The 16,151-nt window shown below is 31.0% G+C and overlaps 1 protein-coding gene across 2 annotated transcripts in view; it reads left to right on the top strand.

The window, feature by feature from the left end:
- The window catches only part of LOC122505678 (netrin-1-like), a 746,647-nt gene that overhangs the window by 188,956 nt on the left and 541,540 nt on the right, over positions 1-16,151 (top strand). The gene's annotated exons all lie outside the window — the stretch shown is intronic.

Below are 16,151 nucleotides of genomic sequence, written 5' to 3'. Positions count from 1 at the left end.
ACCATCTCAAAAGGTGGTCGATATATTGACAAATGTGACTGAAAGGGTTAAGCCTTAACCTGTACTTATAGGTTAAAAAATCTTGAAAATGTTGCGTTGGTTGCGACGATATATTTTTGTAATATAGGTGGATATACGTTAATATTCGAATCAATACTTCCTGTTAAATTGCATTTTTAAAAAAGTTGAGGTGTAGATTTACACATTTCAGATTGATTTCTCGATATCTCACTTAAATGATCAGCTAGGATTTCAAATCAAACGGATGTGTAATGTCCAAACCTTCTTTAAAACATCCCCGTTTGTCGATTTTGTCGTCATTTTTGGTCGGAACTTTCCACCTTCCAGACCACCGTGATCATTGGCGCAAATCATGGGTGATTACGACTCTGGCGAAATTTGCTATTTTGCGCCCTTGATACGAAAATAACTATTTTTAATCGCGTGTAGAAAGCACTTAAAACTGCATTTGTTTATAAAAAAATTATTATTAAAAAAAATTTTTTTTTCAAATTTTTATTTTATTATTTGAAAGTACATTTACTCACTAATATGGCAGAATTTTCTTTTAAATTTATGCAATTGACCTTAATTTTGTTACTCGAGAGTTCTAATACCAGTCAGGTAGCTGTAAATATCCTAGGAGCGCTCACTGGACAATTGACTTCTGTTTAGCATTTGCGTCGACTCACGACCAGCGAGCGTGCATAGAAAATTTTTTTAAATTTATCTTTCTCATATTATATTAGCCACTTTGAAATTTTAAAAACAAACATCGTATTCGTAATCAGCGACCCTAAAAACCACCGAGTGACAAAATTAAAATCAATTGCATAAAGTAAAAATTTTATTCCATATTAGATCCGCCATTTTGATTTATGGGAAACTAAAATCGAATTCGTAATCAGCGACCACGAAAACCCCTGAGTGACAAAATTAAGGTCAATTGCATAAATTTAAAAAAAAAATTGTCCTTTATATTGGATCCGCCATGTTGAATCTTTTAAAAATAACATTGAATTCGTAATCAGCGGCCCCAAAAGCCTTTGAGTAAGAAAACTTATGCGAATTTAAATACATTTTGGTATTTTGAAAAATAGTGACCAACCCTTTCAAAGTTTCCTTCATATTTGACGTCATATTTGGTCCCCCATCTTTAAATTTTAAATTCTAATTTACGTTTCTTAAAAGTATACAATTTTTGTGCCTCTATGGATGAGAATTGAATATTAATCACACACGTTTAACCCCTTAGCATTGTAGTCAAAATAAAGTTTTCGTGACACAAATGTGCTAAATTTTTTTTATTTCTTTTAATACCTGATATTATTATATTTTATGTTTTTGGGGTCGCTGAATCCAAATATTTGATTAAAATTTAAAAACTCAAAATGTCGATCAAAAATTTTAAAGTTTACGGATTTTAAATTTTTTCGTTCGCCATTTAAGAGCCGAAATTTTGAATTTTTTAATTCTGACCAAAGATTCGTATTCAGCGACCTCAAAACCTTTAGAATATTCATTGATATTCATATTTCATTTATTACAAAGATTTTCCTTTTAGATACCGCTATAGCGGTCATACACATTAGTGGCACGAATTATTTTTGCCTCTAGAGATGTCATGCACTGTGAAGGAGTTAATGGGTAAAAAATTATCAAACTTGAAAAAATGAATTTTTTTTTGTGTTTTTAAAATTAAAACAGCCATATTTAATTTTTGGGTTCAACAAAATTCTTTTTTTCACACCGGAATCGAAAAGAGTACACTCAATACCTATAAGAAACATACTTACGGTATAAAATATGATCCGTTTTATTCATAAAAGCATAGGTTAAAATTGCGCAAAGAATTTTTTATTATTTTAGGCGTTAATTAGGCGAAATTGTCAAGAGTGTTGTTTAGAATTTCGAAACAACCATGTGTAGTATTCCTTATTTTTAAATAAATATTTATTCTCAAAATGAGCCTATGGGGCAAACCGGATAATTAGACCCTTTTATATTGTTTCCCTGATAATTTCAAACATTTTTGTTTGTTATTAAAAAAATTATTTATTTAATTAAAATCCAATCCTGTATTATTATTAACATTATTACAACCATTGTTCACATGATTCTTTATGTTTGTTGTTATAGTAGATTATACAAATGCAATATTATAGATAAAAAACCTAACTGGTCGGTGTACCCCAGGGGGTCGGTCAAACCGGTCAGTTGGTAAAATTTTTTAAAGTTAACGCAGCAACTAAACAATGAAAGATAAAGTATAGGTGTCTCTGGGAAAAAGTTCCACAATTAAATGATCTTTCAAACAACACAACGAAAAATGAAATCGGTTGATTCATTTAGTCACAAAAGTTAAAAACCGTTGGTATGGCTGGTTTGCCCCACTGTATATTAACACCATAGACAGGGAAATGTCATAAAAAAAAATTTTAGGGAAATTAAAAAAATTGAGACTTTTTTCGACTTACTTTAAAAAATTGCCACTTTTTCGTCTTTTCCTTCAAACATAAAAATCCCACAATTTTTAATAAAAAAAGTGCAAGTTATTTTGATAGTGCGAAAAGTAACTATAAACAAATTATTAAAAAATGGTTTTTTAATCATTTCTTAAGACATTATTAAATTTTTGAAATATATGTATAATAAAAATCTTTTTGAATAGTTAAAATTTTGTAAAATTTAATTGAAAAATAATTAATTTCTTTTAAATATTTTGTTATAATTTTTAAAAATTAATTTTTAAACAATAAAAAGTCTTTAAAGGACAATTTAAAAATGAAAATTATTGAAAATTAGCTTCCAATTTTTTTTAATTCAATATTTTCAATTTATATTTCCAAAAATCAAAATACATACAAAAATAATATTTTAGAATTATTTTTAACATTTTGAAAAAAAACATTTATATTCAAAATTTTAATTGACATTCATCAAAAAATTAATTAGTTTTTTTTGAATTATACAAAAAAGTAAAGTTTTATTCTGTTGAAGCTTTTTTATATGATACACACTTTCTGGATGTAAAATCTGTCACTGTAATGCTGTCAATAGTTTTAAGCAAGTTTTAAAGTTTTATTCTTCGTAAGAAAAAGTGTTTATAAAATTAAATTTTTCAAAATTTGGTGAACAGCAAATATTTTAAGTTATTAGTATGTAAGAATCCTTCAAAATTCCTAGAACATTATGCATAATAGTGCGATAGACACAATTATAGATCGTTATTACCGTAAATCACTGTTTCGACAATGGCGGGACACTTATTGTCGGCAGTGTCCGAACATTGCTTGTTTAAATCTAATAAAATAGTACATTTCTAAATGACTTCGGTATTATATTTTTTTAAGTTTTTTCAGCAATATTTTTCATAACAATAACCTAATCTTAAAGTTGCGAATGTATTTTCAAATAATCTGCAATAATAAGAATAATAATCTTAACTCTTTTTTTAGATGGTAAAAAACGTAAACAATTTAAAAGGGACACAAAGGAACCCAAATGCTTTGAAATTTTAAGCCGCCGTAAAAGACATTGTAATTGAAAAACTTGCGATTTAAAGTAATGTCCTGCCACTACCGACGCTTTACAATGTCGGTAGTCGCGGGACATTATTGTACTTCGGTTACAGCTATTTATTTTTGAAGACATATGTTAGGGGAAGAGGTTCGGTTATGGGCATACTTTGGTTTTTAGGTCATAACTTTTGCCCAAGTATATTAAGGGGATTTATGATTTTCTATTGAAAGCTAGAGATCTCAGGTAACTACTGTCGAAGAAAATAAATTGATTCCGTTGACAAAAAAAATTTTGTTAACCTTTTTGTAAAATGTTCACTTTTGACAAAAAAAATTGTAGTTCGTTTGTGGGCACCCTCGAAAAAACTGTTAAAAATGAAAAGAAGTGAAATAAAATCAACACAGATATAAAAAAATAAAATTTATTAATTTGAAAAGTTAAACATTAAAATAACAACAGAAAATGGCACTTTTGCCATCATTCTTCAGCCTCTTCGCAATGTTTGCATTGCCAATAGCTCTTACGCATTTTGGCACACTTCAAATGCACAGGCCGATCGCAATCAATGCATTCAATGGAATTATTAGCGGTCAATTTTCGAGGCAAGAGTTTCAAACAAAGAATGCAGAAGTCCAAGTCCTCGTCAGATGTTGGAGATTCTTTTGTCTTCGCGCGTTTGTCCGATAGTTTAGCTGGAAGAGGTTCCCTTAAGCGCGCTTAACCGATGTTCTTACTGGCGTCGCTGTTTCGGACCTTTTTTTCGCTTTACGCTCAGCTGGTTTCGTCTTCAAAACATCTGGAACGTCCGCGGAAGGCAGTGTTGTGCTCTGCATTGGTTTGCGGCCGCGTTTCGATAGCTTCTTCAGAGTGGCTGGAGGCAATGCCTTGGCGCGCTTAGATAATGTTTTGGCTGCTGTCGCTGCCTTGGCCATTTTTTTCTTTTCACGCTCAGTTACTTTCTTCTTTAATTCAGTTAGAAACGCCGGAGAAGTCAGTACTGCGCTCTTCATTGGCTTGCGGCCACGATTTGATGGCTTCTTCGGAGTAGCACCTTGCATTGGACCAACCTCATGTAAAATGGAACTGCTGGTCACTGACATGGAGCGAGAATTGGAAGAAGTAGATGGCTGTGGTGTCGTTGGAACTTCTTGAACTCGATAAGGAGCTGAATCAGGCAATACTACAACGCGATGCTACTCGTCCTCGTTGATTTGATTTTCGTCAGCAGCTACATTCTCAACAGCCTCAACAAAGTCAGCTTCACTGAAAATGTTTGGATCGAATGGCATGATTCCTGTTACTCGAAAACCGGACTTAATTATCTTTGGCGTCAATGCGAGATCAAGCGTTTTACATATTAATCCGGCTAGGTGGCGTATTTCTAATGCCCTATTGGCATTGTTTTTTTGCCAGGCTGCACACTGCGATTTGTAAAATGTCTTCACTGGTCCAAACACTGAAACATCCAAAGGCTGAAGCCGGTGGCTTACAGTGCGGCGGAAACGAAAGGATGTGTATTCCATTTTCAATAGCAATATCTAGTGCTTCTATCGACAAGTGGCTGTAGTGATTGTCCAAAAGCAACAAAACTGGAGAAGCTTGAGATGGTTTGGCAAACTTAACAAAATGCTGCATATACTTCACGAATTCCGGCTGAGTCATCCACCCAGAATCATTGGCAAAACCGATGGATCCATCACTGACATTGTCAAGGAAGTAATTTTGCATTTTTTTCTTTGAAAACAAGAAAAAAGGTGGTATACTGTTTCCACTTCCGTTGACAGCCAATGCCATGGTGATCATTGTACCTCGTTCAGCGGCCTCCACTTTTCCAACACGTCGTTTGCCTTTCATGGCAACCACTCTACCAATTTTTGTTGGAACGGTTGAAAAGCCTGATTCATCCATGTTATAGGTGCACGAAGCCGGAAAATGAAACTCATCCAATATAGCGCCGAGTTGTTCGAAAAACTTCTGCACGTTATTCTTGCTGAAAGCTTTTATGCGATTCAGTGATGTTTGTTCTGGGGTACGCAAACAGAGTTTGGGATGCCGACGCATGAACTTCTTGTACCATTCCATGCCCACCTTCTTATCTTCGTTCCAATTGTCCGGAAAATTAATATTAAGCTTCTTTGCAAACTGGAATGCCAACTCGAGCAACTCGTTTACACTAAGGCCGTAGTAATGCTTTGCGCATTTCAAAATGTACTTAACCAAGTCATTCTCCTGGGTTGCCGAAAAAACCTTCAAAATAAAATTCAAATTTAATTAGTCAACACTCTTCAACGCTATGTGAAGAAAGTTGATCATGCCACATTTTTCAATTTTAAATTTAAATTTGATTAAAAATTTTTAAAACCAGGCAAAATTACAGAAATTTTGTTAAATCCCATACTATTTATAGGATTTTCAGGTTCTCTCTAGAATTAATTAAAAATAACTAATTTGATAGAAAAAAGTCAGTCACTGATTTAAATAGTAAAATTTTACTAATGATATAATTAATAAGTAATTATTAGTTAAATTTATATTTAGGTCATGTGAAAATAACTAAAATTTTTCTAGCAAATTCAATTAGTGGAATTTAATAATTTTTTTAGTTACTTATTTACTATTATTAATTAATTTTCTACTTATTGATAAAGGAAAAAAGTCAGCCACGATTTTACTAATAATTAGTTATTTTTAACTAATTCAGATTTAGAGAGCTCTGTCGTAACCATGTAAATTAAGTAAGGATATTCTGTGAATATATTTTTGTTGTGAGGGAAAGGACATTAATTTACCTGATTTGATGGCACACGATGACTACATTCACGCATGAAATCCAGTAAACTACCATCATCAACGGTTTCGATATTACCAAACTTTTCTTCTACTTTCTTCAAGTAGCGTTGAAGAGTGGTTCGAGATATGGAATACGCTGTAGCAGTCGATTTTACGGGCAGCTTTTCCACTAAACATCTCTTAATGGCTTCAAGCAGCGCATTAAAATCCATTTTTTTAATTGATTTGATTCTTCGATTTGACTGACAAGACATTACTATTAACTTCACTCCGTGTTTTTTTGTGTCGATATGGCTAATAATTTCGAAAAAGTAGGGGAGAGTCTCCAGTTGTGAGACGGGTTTCATTTTTGACCCGTAAATTGTAAACGGGTAAACGAAATTGTAAATAAAATACACCGTTCGAAAGGTAACAGAAATACGCAACTTTTATTAAAAGAAAGTATAGTGTTTCGATGAACTCAAAAAATTTTACGATACATTTTCCGAGCACATCGCTTTTTTCAAAAAAAAAAAATGTCTCCAGTTGTGAGACACTCATTAAAAATTGCTAAAATTTAATAAGTTTGACCTAAAACGTTATGTTTAGTATAAATAATTAAATATATTAATAATATATATTATTGTATACTAAATAATAATATTTATTCGCCAAAATATGACTATCAAATAAACACAATTTAATAGCTTCAACAAGAGCATTAAAATTGATTTCTTCTGAATCAATTGACTTTTTTCCACTTGACATGCCCAAAAATACTAGAAAAAAAAATCAAAACAACATTTAAATAGTATGCCTGCAAATTCGTATTTTTCATGCTGCCCAGATGAGTGTTGACACCGTCTCACAACTGGTGATATGCTGTGTCTCACACCCAGAAATTGGCGCTATTTTGAAAAAGGAAAATTAAATTATTTTAAACCGTAGATTGGAACAATGCAATATTGCATCACAAAATATAAGGAAAACACTAACAGAAAATGCATTACATTTACCTTTTCCAATTAATTAACTTGGAAAAAAAGTACTTTGCATTTATTGAAAAAACGCTTTTTAGTCGATTATCACACACAGTGTTGGTATTTAACAAAAACAGTTTATATATCCGCTTCGGCGTACACGAAAAAGTTGGCTCATATAAAAAGAAATGTTTTTATATAAACCAATCGGCTTTTTAATATTACATGTTAAAAAAAATTGACTGTCTCACAACTGGAGGTGTCTCACAACTGGAGACTCTCCCCTACATAAAAACATTATTAAAGCTATAAAAAAAATAATTATGATGATATCAGCGACGATATTTTACGATTTGTATGAAAAAAACGGGTGACCACAACCGAACCAATTTAGGTGCCCACAAGCGAATTTTGCAGTCACATTGAAAGTCATGGACAAAATTTTGGTAATACAAATTCTCTTGTCAGTCGGTATTAAATCATAAAATATAATAAATTAGCTTTGTAAATATACATTGCACTAACCTTTTCGTTCGATTCTCGTCGATTTGTAACACATTTGCAAATGAGAAATAATAGAATTATGTCTCGACACACGTATAAAAAAACAAATCTCTTTGCAGAACAAAGAAAAAGCAACTGTTTGCTTTGATATTTGCATAAAAAAGATGAATGACGATAACACACACTTGACATTTGTCAAATTTAATTCCTTTGTTTTTTATCAAAAGTTACATAGGTGTGTCCACAACCGAACCATGCCCACAACCGAACCTTTTACCCTATCTATATTATGTAAATTTGCAAAAGATAGTTTTACTTTTCTGCCTTCATAGATGCAGACTAAATATTCATGAAAATATGGGCGATATACTAAAAAAAAGCGTGTCCCGCCACTGCCGACTCTCCCCTATTAATAAAAATGATCAAATTTTTGCAGAATTTTAATTATAAACAGGACCATAATTTCTCAAAAAATTCAATAAGTCCAAAAAGTAAATATTCATTAATTTTTATATACATTTATATACATTGTTCGAAGATACCCAGATAACAAAATGCGCGTTGTGTGCTACTAATATCATCTGCACGCGTGCCGATTTATCCGCACTATGCGCGTTCACTGGACCACTCAGATGCGTCATCATATGCGATCCATAACTGTCGCATATTGTGATGGGCACATGCGTGACGGTATAATGCGAATAAATTATATTTATACTTCAGCCTTATTTGAATTAAATAAAAAGAAAAGATTATTGACATTAGTAATTTTTTTTAAATTAAAATGTTATTTATAAAAACGATTTTAATTTAATATTTCAGTACAATTTTGGAATTGAAATTGTTAAAAACTTCCAAATTCTTTTTTTGAGGTTATATCTAATACAACAAAAATATATATGTACTTTAAACAAATTAAATTTAACTTTCTTATTTTGCTGCAGTACTAAAAATTAAATCCACAATAATTCCTCACAATAATATCGCAATAAAAAACAATAAAAAATGAAATCACAATAAAAACTTATTTTGATAACACACCACAAACAATGCTGTCGCCATTATAAAATGTGTGATTGCCGATACGGGTGGTTGTGCATCATTAATTGCGTGCGTATTAAGTGCAGTTCACTGCACACGCATTCACAGCATTCGCACTGTGGATGGTAAAATGCGTATGGATTGACTCTTCTAGCGAGTCGCACTTGTGAACGGAACATGCTTATCATTTTGTATCACAGGCGCTTACGAAATGCAGTTCACAACACTCGCATTATTACCAGCGTCACAGACGATAGTAAGATGCGTATATGAACCGACTCATCTGGTAAGTCGCAGTTAGTGCAAGAAACATGCGTTTAAATGCGACGCACGATTGTTATCTGGGTAATTGAATCTTAAATAATTATACGAATTAGTTTTTAAAAATATTTGCGATTGTTCACAACCAGAGGCGGGGTGGGGGTCGAAAATTGGTGAAAAATTTTCCATTTGGTTTATGAAACAACGATTAAATTTATACCTCTCACTCATACCTCGTTCTCGATCTCCCTCTCATTCACTCCTTAATCTATTTGTGAGTGAGAAAAGAAAAATAATTAGCCAATAAGGAAATAAGACGCCCTTTTTGTATTTTGGCTTGAAAGTGAAATTCCCCACCTTTCCTTCCCCTATCAAATTCTGTTTCTCTCTTTCTACCTGACACGGAAAATGGAGAAAACATGATACCTCCTTCTAAACCCAAAAAGTAGGCATTACTTTCTTAACTATTCGTCTCTCTTTCGCTCCTACTCTAAACTAAAAGGAGAGACAATACCTCCCTCCCTCTCTTTCTCTCTCACTGTGAACAGAATATATAAGGAAGGACTAACTTAATATACATACATATATAGATACATATAATAATAATACTCGCCTCTCTCTCGCTCCCACTCTAAACTAAAAGGACAGGCGATACTTCCCTCTCTTTCTCTCTATCAATCTTTCTCTCTCACTGCGGACGGAATATACAGGCAGTGGACAGACTGAATGAATGAACGAATACGAAGATTATTATAGTTAATTTACTTGCAATATTCGGCATATTTAACTGAACAGTTTAGTGAAAATTGTTCTTTACACAACTTTCAATAAACATTGCAATTACATATTCCGAACATTGCAAGTAAATATTTAATAAATTTTTAGGAAAGTTTCGGTGCTGTGGGGGTATATATATATATATATATAATGAAACATCATCAATTATTATAATTATTATTAATTTAATATATTAAATATAATATTTCAACTAAAACAAATATTATTTAAGGTAAGTATTGAAATACGATTTATTCTTATAATAAATACATAACAAACAAATATATAAATATCACTTTATTTTAATCACAAACACACATATATACACATAGATAAAAAAAATCAATTTCCCATTTAAAAGGAATCAAAGTTTGACTCCTAAACTGTACTCTCGAAGAAAAAAAAACGAAATTCGCAGGTCCAAAAGTGGGGAAATTCTGTTGAAAAATTTCATGTTTTTAGTTAACAAATGGAATAAAACATAAACTATTTGTCCGATCGAGTTGACTTCTTTTTCAATTTATTCAGCTTCGCAAGGAGAATATTCCTGGTGAGTTGTAAACAAATTCAATAATTATTAACAAAGTTTTTAAACAATTAAAAAAGTGCTATTTTTAATGGTTTAAATTCATTTGCAACTAAACTAATTAACCTTTTTCAACGTATGACCAATCATTTGAAAGGTATTTTTAGGCTCTACAACTTTCAATAACTACTTTTTCCTCTAAAATTTAACTGGAAGCAAGGGTTATCGAAAAACTACGTTTCTTGAACTTTGACGATTGTTTACACTATTTTTTGCAACCGGAAATCGAGAGCAAACCATATGGCTCTTATATGGGGCCCCCAAACTACAAGAAACTATTGAGACTTTTCAAGTTGCACTTTTGTGCACTTTTTGCACTCACCGACTGGCCTATTAGGCCTTTACATGTGATTCGCGTTATTTGTCGATTTTATTTTGCATCCAATAAGTGTGAAATTATAAACAATTAAATTATGAGTGCAAGTGTTTTTTTCTCACATAATAAAAATAATAAAAATGTCAATTTTTAAAAAATAATTGTACTATGTGTATATATGTGTGTTTGTGATTAAAATAAAGTGATATTTATATATTTGTTTGTTATGTATTTATTATAAGAATAAATCGTATTTCAATACTTACCTTAAATAATATTTGTTTTAGTTGAAATATTATATTTAATATATTAAATTAATAATAATAAGTTGTGTAAAGAACAATTTTCACTAAACCTTTCAGTTAAATATGCCGAATATTGCAAGTAAATATTTACCTAATAAATTTCTAGGAAAGTTTCGGTGCTGTGGGGGTATATATGATGGGTTCCACGTCAAGTGACCCAGGTCAAAAATTTACATGGAATATTTGAAAAATTTGTAGTTTCTTTAAAACAAAACGAAAATACGTTTTCTATTTTGGATTTTGCTGCTGTTTTTCAACACTTTCTAATAGTGTGAACAAATGTAGAGAAAAAAAATTGTTTGACCTTGAAAAATTAAATTAAAAAATAAAATTTCATTTTTTTATCAAATGGGCAGTTTTTATTTTTTTAAAAAAAATTTTATCATAATGGTGAGGTTTTTTCCTAAAAAAATGTATAGGTCAAAACGTGGGACAAGAACTTTTAACTGGTCAAATTAAGCATTTACATCTGCACTGCACCGGCCCACAGTGGAATTTTTTTTACAATTTCCTATTAAAAAATGTCTATAGCTTACAATTTTTAACCGATTTAAGTGTTCTTTGTCTTAAATTAAAGGGGAATAAATTCTTAAGACCTCCTTCGAGGCCGATTTTGGGGATTTTAATTATTTATAATTTTTTTTAAATCAAAGTTAACAAATTAATACACTTTTTTAAAAAAGGACGTTTATTTTTTTATTCCGTTGTTGCACGTGATCTAATTCAATTTAAATTTATCCAATATGACCACCAGATAATTATTAAAGCATAAAATAATTTATTTCAATTGTTATAAACAATATACAGCCCAACAACGCGCAGGGGCGGTGGATTGCAGAAGTAAATGTTTATTTTTACCAGTTAAAAGTTCTTGTCCCACGTTTTGACCTATACATTTTTTTAGGAAAAAACCTCACCTTTATGATAAAATTTTTTTAAAAAAATAAAAACTGTCCATTTGATGAAAAAATGAAATTTTATTTTTTAATTTAATTTTTCAAGGTCAAATCTTTTATTTCTACATTTGTTTACACCATTAGAAAGTGTTGAAAAACAGCAGAAAAACCCAAAATAGAAAATGTATTTTCGTTTTGTTTTAAAGAAACTACAAATTTTTCAAATATTCCATGTTAGACCAAAAATTTAAACTTTGACCCTCTCCAGTTTTTATATTTGTTTAAATAAATTAATAATATTTGGTATTTTTAATTGTATCGAATAGGACTACTGTTTGTGCAAACTTTTAACCCGATCCCAAACATTTAAAATTTGGACCTGGGTCACTTGACGTGGAACCCGTCATATATATATATATATATATATATATATATATATTTTTTTTAAATGGTATTCATATATGACCGTAAATACGGGCATAAATGCGGCTGTAATACTGTTTCAATTACACTACCCTACTGAGGCCCATATTTAGGGTCGTATTCACAGTCATATTTACGCTCGTATTTACAGTCGTTCTTTTTCAGTAGGGTACACTGAGAGAAGTTAAGCGCAGCATCTGTACTTTGACGTACAGCAGCGGCACATAATGAGGGACAGATACTGTACTTTGAAGTTGTGCAAATGCTGTATTTAAATCGAACATCAGCAGCGCCAAAAAAGTACGGACTCTGTCTTTTCTTGGGGGACGAACGTTTTAGTACAGAATTTGTCCACCAAAAACGCAGAATCTATTCCAAAGTGGAACCGATGTTGCTCAAAGCTTAGGTTCAACATCTGTACTGTGCACTATTCAGCATCTGCGCTTAACTTCTCTCAGTGTACATATAGATATACAAGCTGGTGTAAATTTAGTTATTAATCTCTTATATTAACAAATAATAACTATTTTACAACAATTTCATTTTTGTGTGTGGAATTTTTGAGTTAAATTCCTTTAGAGTACTGTGATTTATTTCTTAAAATGACATTTTATTAAGCAAAAAATCTTTATACACTACCGTCGGGAATTATCGGTACGGCTGCACGTGCAGGGCCCAAAAACATACCAATCTTCAAATCACGATTTCTTTGTAAATACAAATGTCAGAAAATTAACAAATATACCATTCGAAACATTATTAAATTCTACGATTAATGATATTCAACTGAAAATTTTAATAATTTATACAAAGCTTGCAGCAATCTACAAATTTGACAAAAAAAATTTTTAAATAAAATTTTTTTAGAAATTATTTCAACCCCTGCACATTTTTTAAAAATTGTAGGAAAATTTTGAAACTTAAATAGGTGTAATCATTCAAGTCTCATCTTTAATTTAAGACCAAAAGAGTTAAAAAAGCTTATTCGGTTCGTGAGATATCATTATATACGTCCGAGCATGTTTTTTGACAAATGCATTGAATTAGTCGATTTTGAACGTTTTTTGGCTGAAAATGCTCGGCCGTTTATAATGATACCTCTCGAACCGAATAAGATTTTTTAACTCTTTTGGTCTTAAATTAAAGATGAGATTTCAATGATTACACTTATATAAGTTTCAAATTTTTCCTACAATTTTTAACAAATGTGCAGGGGTTGAAATAATTTCCAAAAAAATTTTATTTTAAAATTTTTTTTTGTCAAATTTGTAGATTGCTGCAAGCTTTGTATAAATTATTAAAATTTTCAGTTACATATCATTAATTGTAGAATTTAATAATCTTTCGAATGGTATATTTGTTAATTTTCTGACATTTGTATTTACAAAGAAATCGTGATTTGAAGATTGGTATGTTTTTGGGCCCTGCGCGTGCAGCCGTACCGATAATTCCCGACGGTAGTGTATATTTGTTAATTTTCTGACATTTGTATTTACAAAGAAATCGTGATTTGAAGATTGGTATGTTTTTGGGCCCTGCGCGTGCAGCCGTACCGATAATTCCCGACGGTAGTGTAATACTTTCCTCTTTTTTTATGTTACTCATTGAATTTTTAAATATTTTTTTTACAGTTTCTATAACGTTTTAAACATCTTATTTCATTCAGAATTTTTAATCTTATTTTTCATGTAATTTTACTAATTGTTTAAAAATTAATTTGAACATAAAAACAAATTTATCATTTAATAATATTATTTTGAATCTACACCATATATTAGTATTATGTCCCAAATATTTTTCAATTAAACTTAAATACTTCCCGGATATAAATGAGGACGTCGTCCAGTAGATGTACTGGAGAAATGTGCTTTCTTCTAATAATGTTACCATTATTAATAATTTTATCGATATGTTTGTTGAAATGATAAAAGTTCGGGAATGTTGATGGGTGCACCGTTGCTGGTGGAAATGTGTGTGTGTACTTTTTCTTTATATTTCATCGTTTTGTATTATTTTGTTTGGTTTTAATTATTGTATGTATATCTGCATTGTTTTTATTCCTTTTTATTTGTTTACTGCAAGATGGACTCTGTATGGGCTATTTTTTTTTTGCCTAATAAAGTATTATTAATTAATATTATATTGATATTCTTCTATTAAACTGTAAGATTCACTACAATAACTAATTTTCTAATAGATTCAGTGGAGAAACAACAATATCTAATTATATTACTTCATTTTCATTATTACACTACAAGATTCACTACAACGGTGTTTACATCTATACTGAACTTAAACTTTTGAAGCGCCAATCTTCATATTGTATCTGTTTTTATCTGTTACAAATGTAACTCATAGGGTACGGTCCCATGTTGAGCAGAAAACACAATGCAAAGCAGAATTTCGTGAGAGTGGAAAGGATAGTGATATCTGACTATCTTTCTTGCACTCACGAAATTATGCTTTGCATTCTGTTTTCTGCTCAGCATAGGAATGCACCCTCAGAATTAGGAGTACATAATGTACGAAAGGGCATGTCCCGTTATGATTCAAATAAAAAAATTAAAGATAAAAATATTGAAACTTTTACACTGCTGAGTGAAACAAATGTTACGGGCTACTACACTACCGTCAAAAAGTATCAGGACGATTACATTTGACTCTATAAAAAAACATGCCATCACTTTTTCAATCATATCTCGGAAATAAAAGGAGGTATAAAAAAAACTTAAATACGGTTAGAAAGCTGATTAAATTCTGCGTAAAATAAGCCGTCTTTGAAGTCATTTCGTTAATTATTTTTTGAGTTGTAGAGTGAGAAAGAAATAAAAAAAATTATCAAATTTTCTCATTTTTGTCTCTTGACTTTAACTTTTTCAAAAATCTAGAAAAATTTAGATAAAATTTTTCTAAAAACACAAAAATCTTCGTTAGAATTTCAGCTTTAAAGTAAGTCTTCGAAAATTAAAAAAGGTTAATCAGTCTTTGATATATCATTAAAAATGTGAAGCCGTGTTTCGACCGATTGGTGCATTGAAATTAAACTGTGACGACTCGATTGTGGCTTCGCGCGGCAGCGAATGAGAGAGAAAACAGGAACAAATTCATGCGGGGGAACGATAAACTTTTGAGTTTCTTTATATTACTTGTGAAACATCATTATTTATTATTCTCTAGCAAAAATTCGTCCCTGTTTTCTCTCTTTCGCTGCCGTGCGAAGCCAGAATCGAGTCGTCATAGTTGAATTTCAATGCAGCAATCGGTCGAAACACTGCTTCACATTTTTAATGATATATCGAAAACGGATGAACCTTTTTTAATTTTCGAAGGCTTATTTTTAAGCTGAAATTCTAACGAAGATTTCTGTGTTTTTAGAAAAATTTTATCTAAATTTTTCTAGATTTTTGAAAAAGTTGAAGTCAAGAGACAAAAATGAGAAAATTTGATAGTTTTTTTTATTTCTTTCTCACTCTACAACTCAAAAAATAATTAACGAAATGACTTCAAAGACGGCTTATTTTACGCAGAATTTAATCAGCTTTCTAACCGTATTTAAGTTTTTTTTGTACCTCCTTTTATTTCCGAGATATGATTGAAAATGTAATGGCATGTTTTTTCATAGAGTCGAATGTAATCGTCCTGATACTTTTGGACGGTAGTGTATATAGATAGTACCAGGTACCATATTTGATGTTACAGATACGGACAGCTATCTAGATTGTATCAGGTACAATTAGATTAAACGGAGTAACATCTTAGATTGTAGTGGGT

Source organism: Leptopilina heterotoma, unplaced genomic scaffold (assembly GCF_015476425.1).
Source record: "Leptopilina heterotoma isolate Lh14 unplaced genomic scaffold, ASM1547642v1 Lhet_362, whole genome shotgun sequence".
In the NCBI taxonomy this organism is placed as follows: Eukaryota; Metazoa; Arthropoda; class Insecta; order Hymenoptera; family Figitidae; genus Leptopilina; species Leptopilina heterotoma.
The sequence above is the reverse complement of the archived record's forward strand: the minus strand, read 5'-3'. Positions and strand labels throughout refer to the sequence as shown.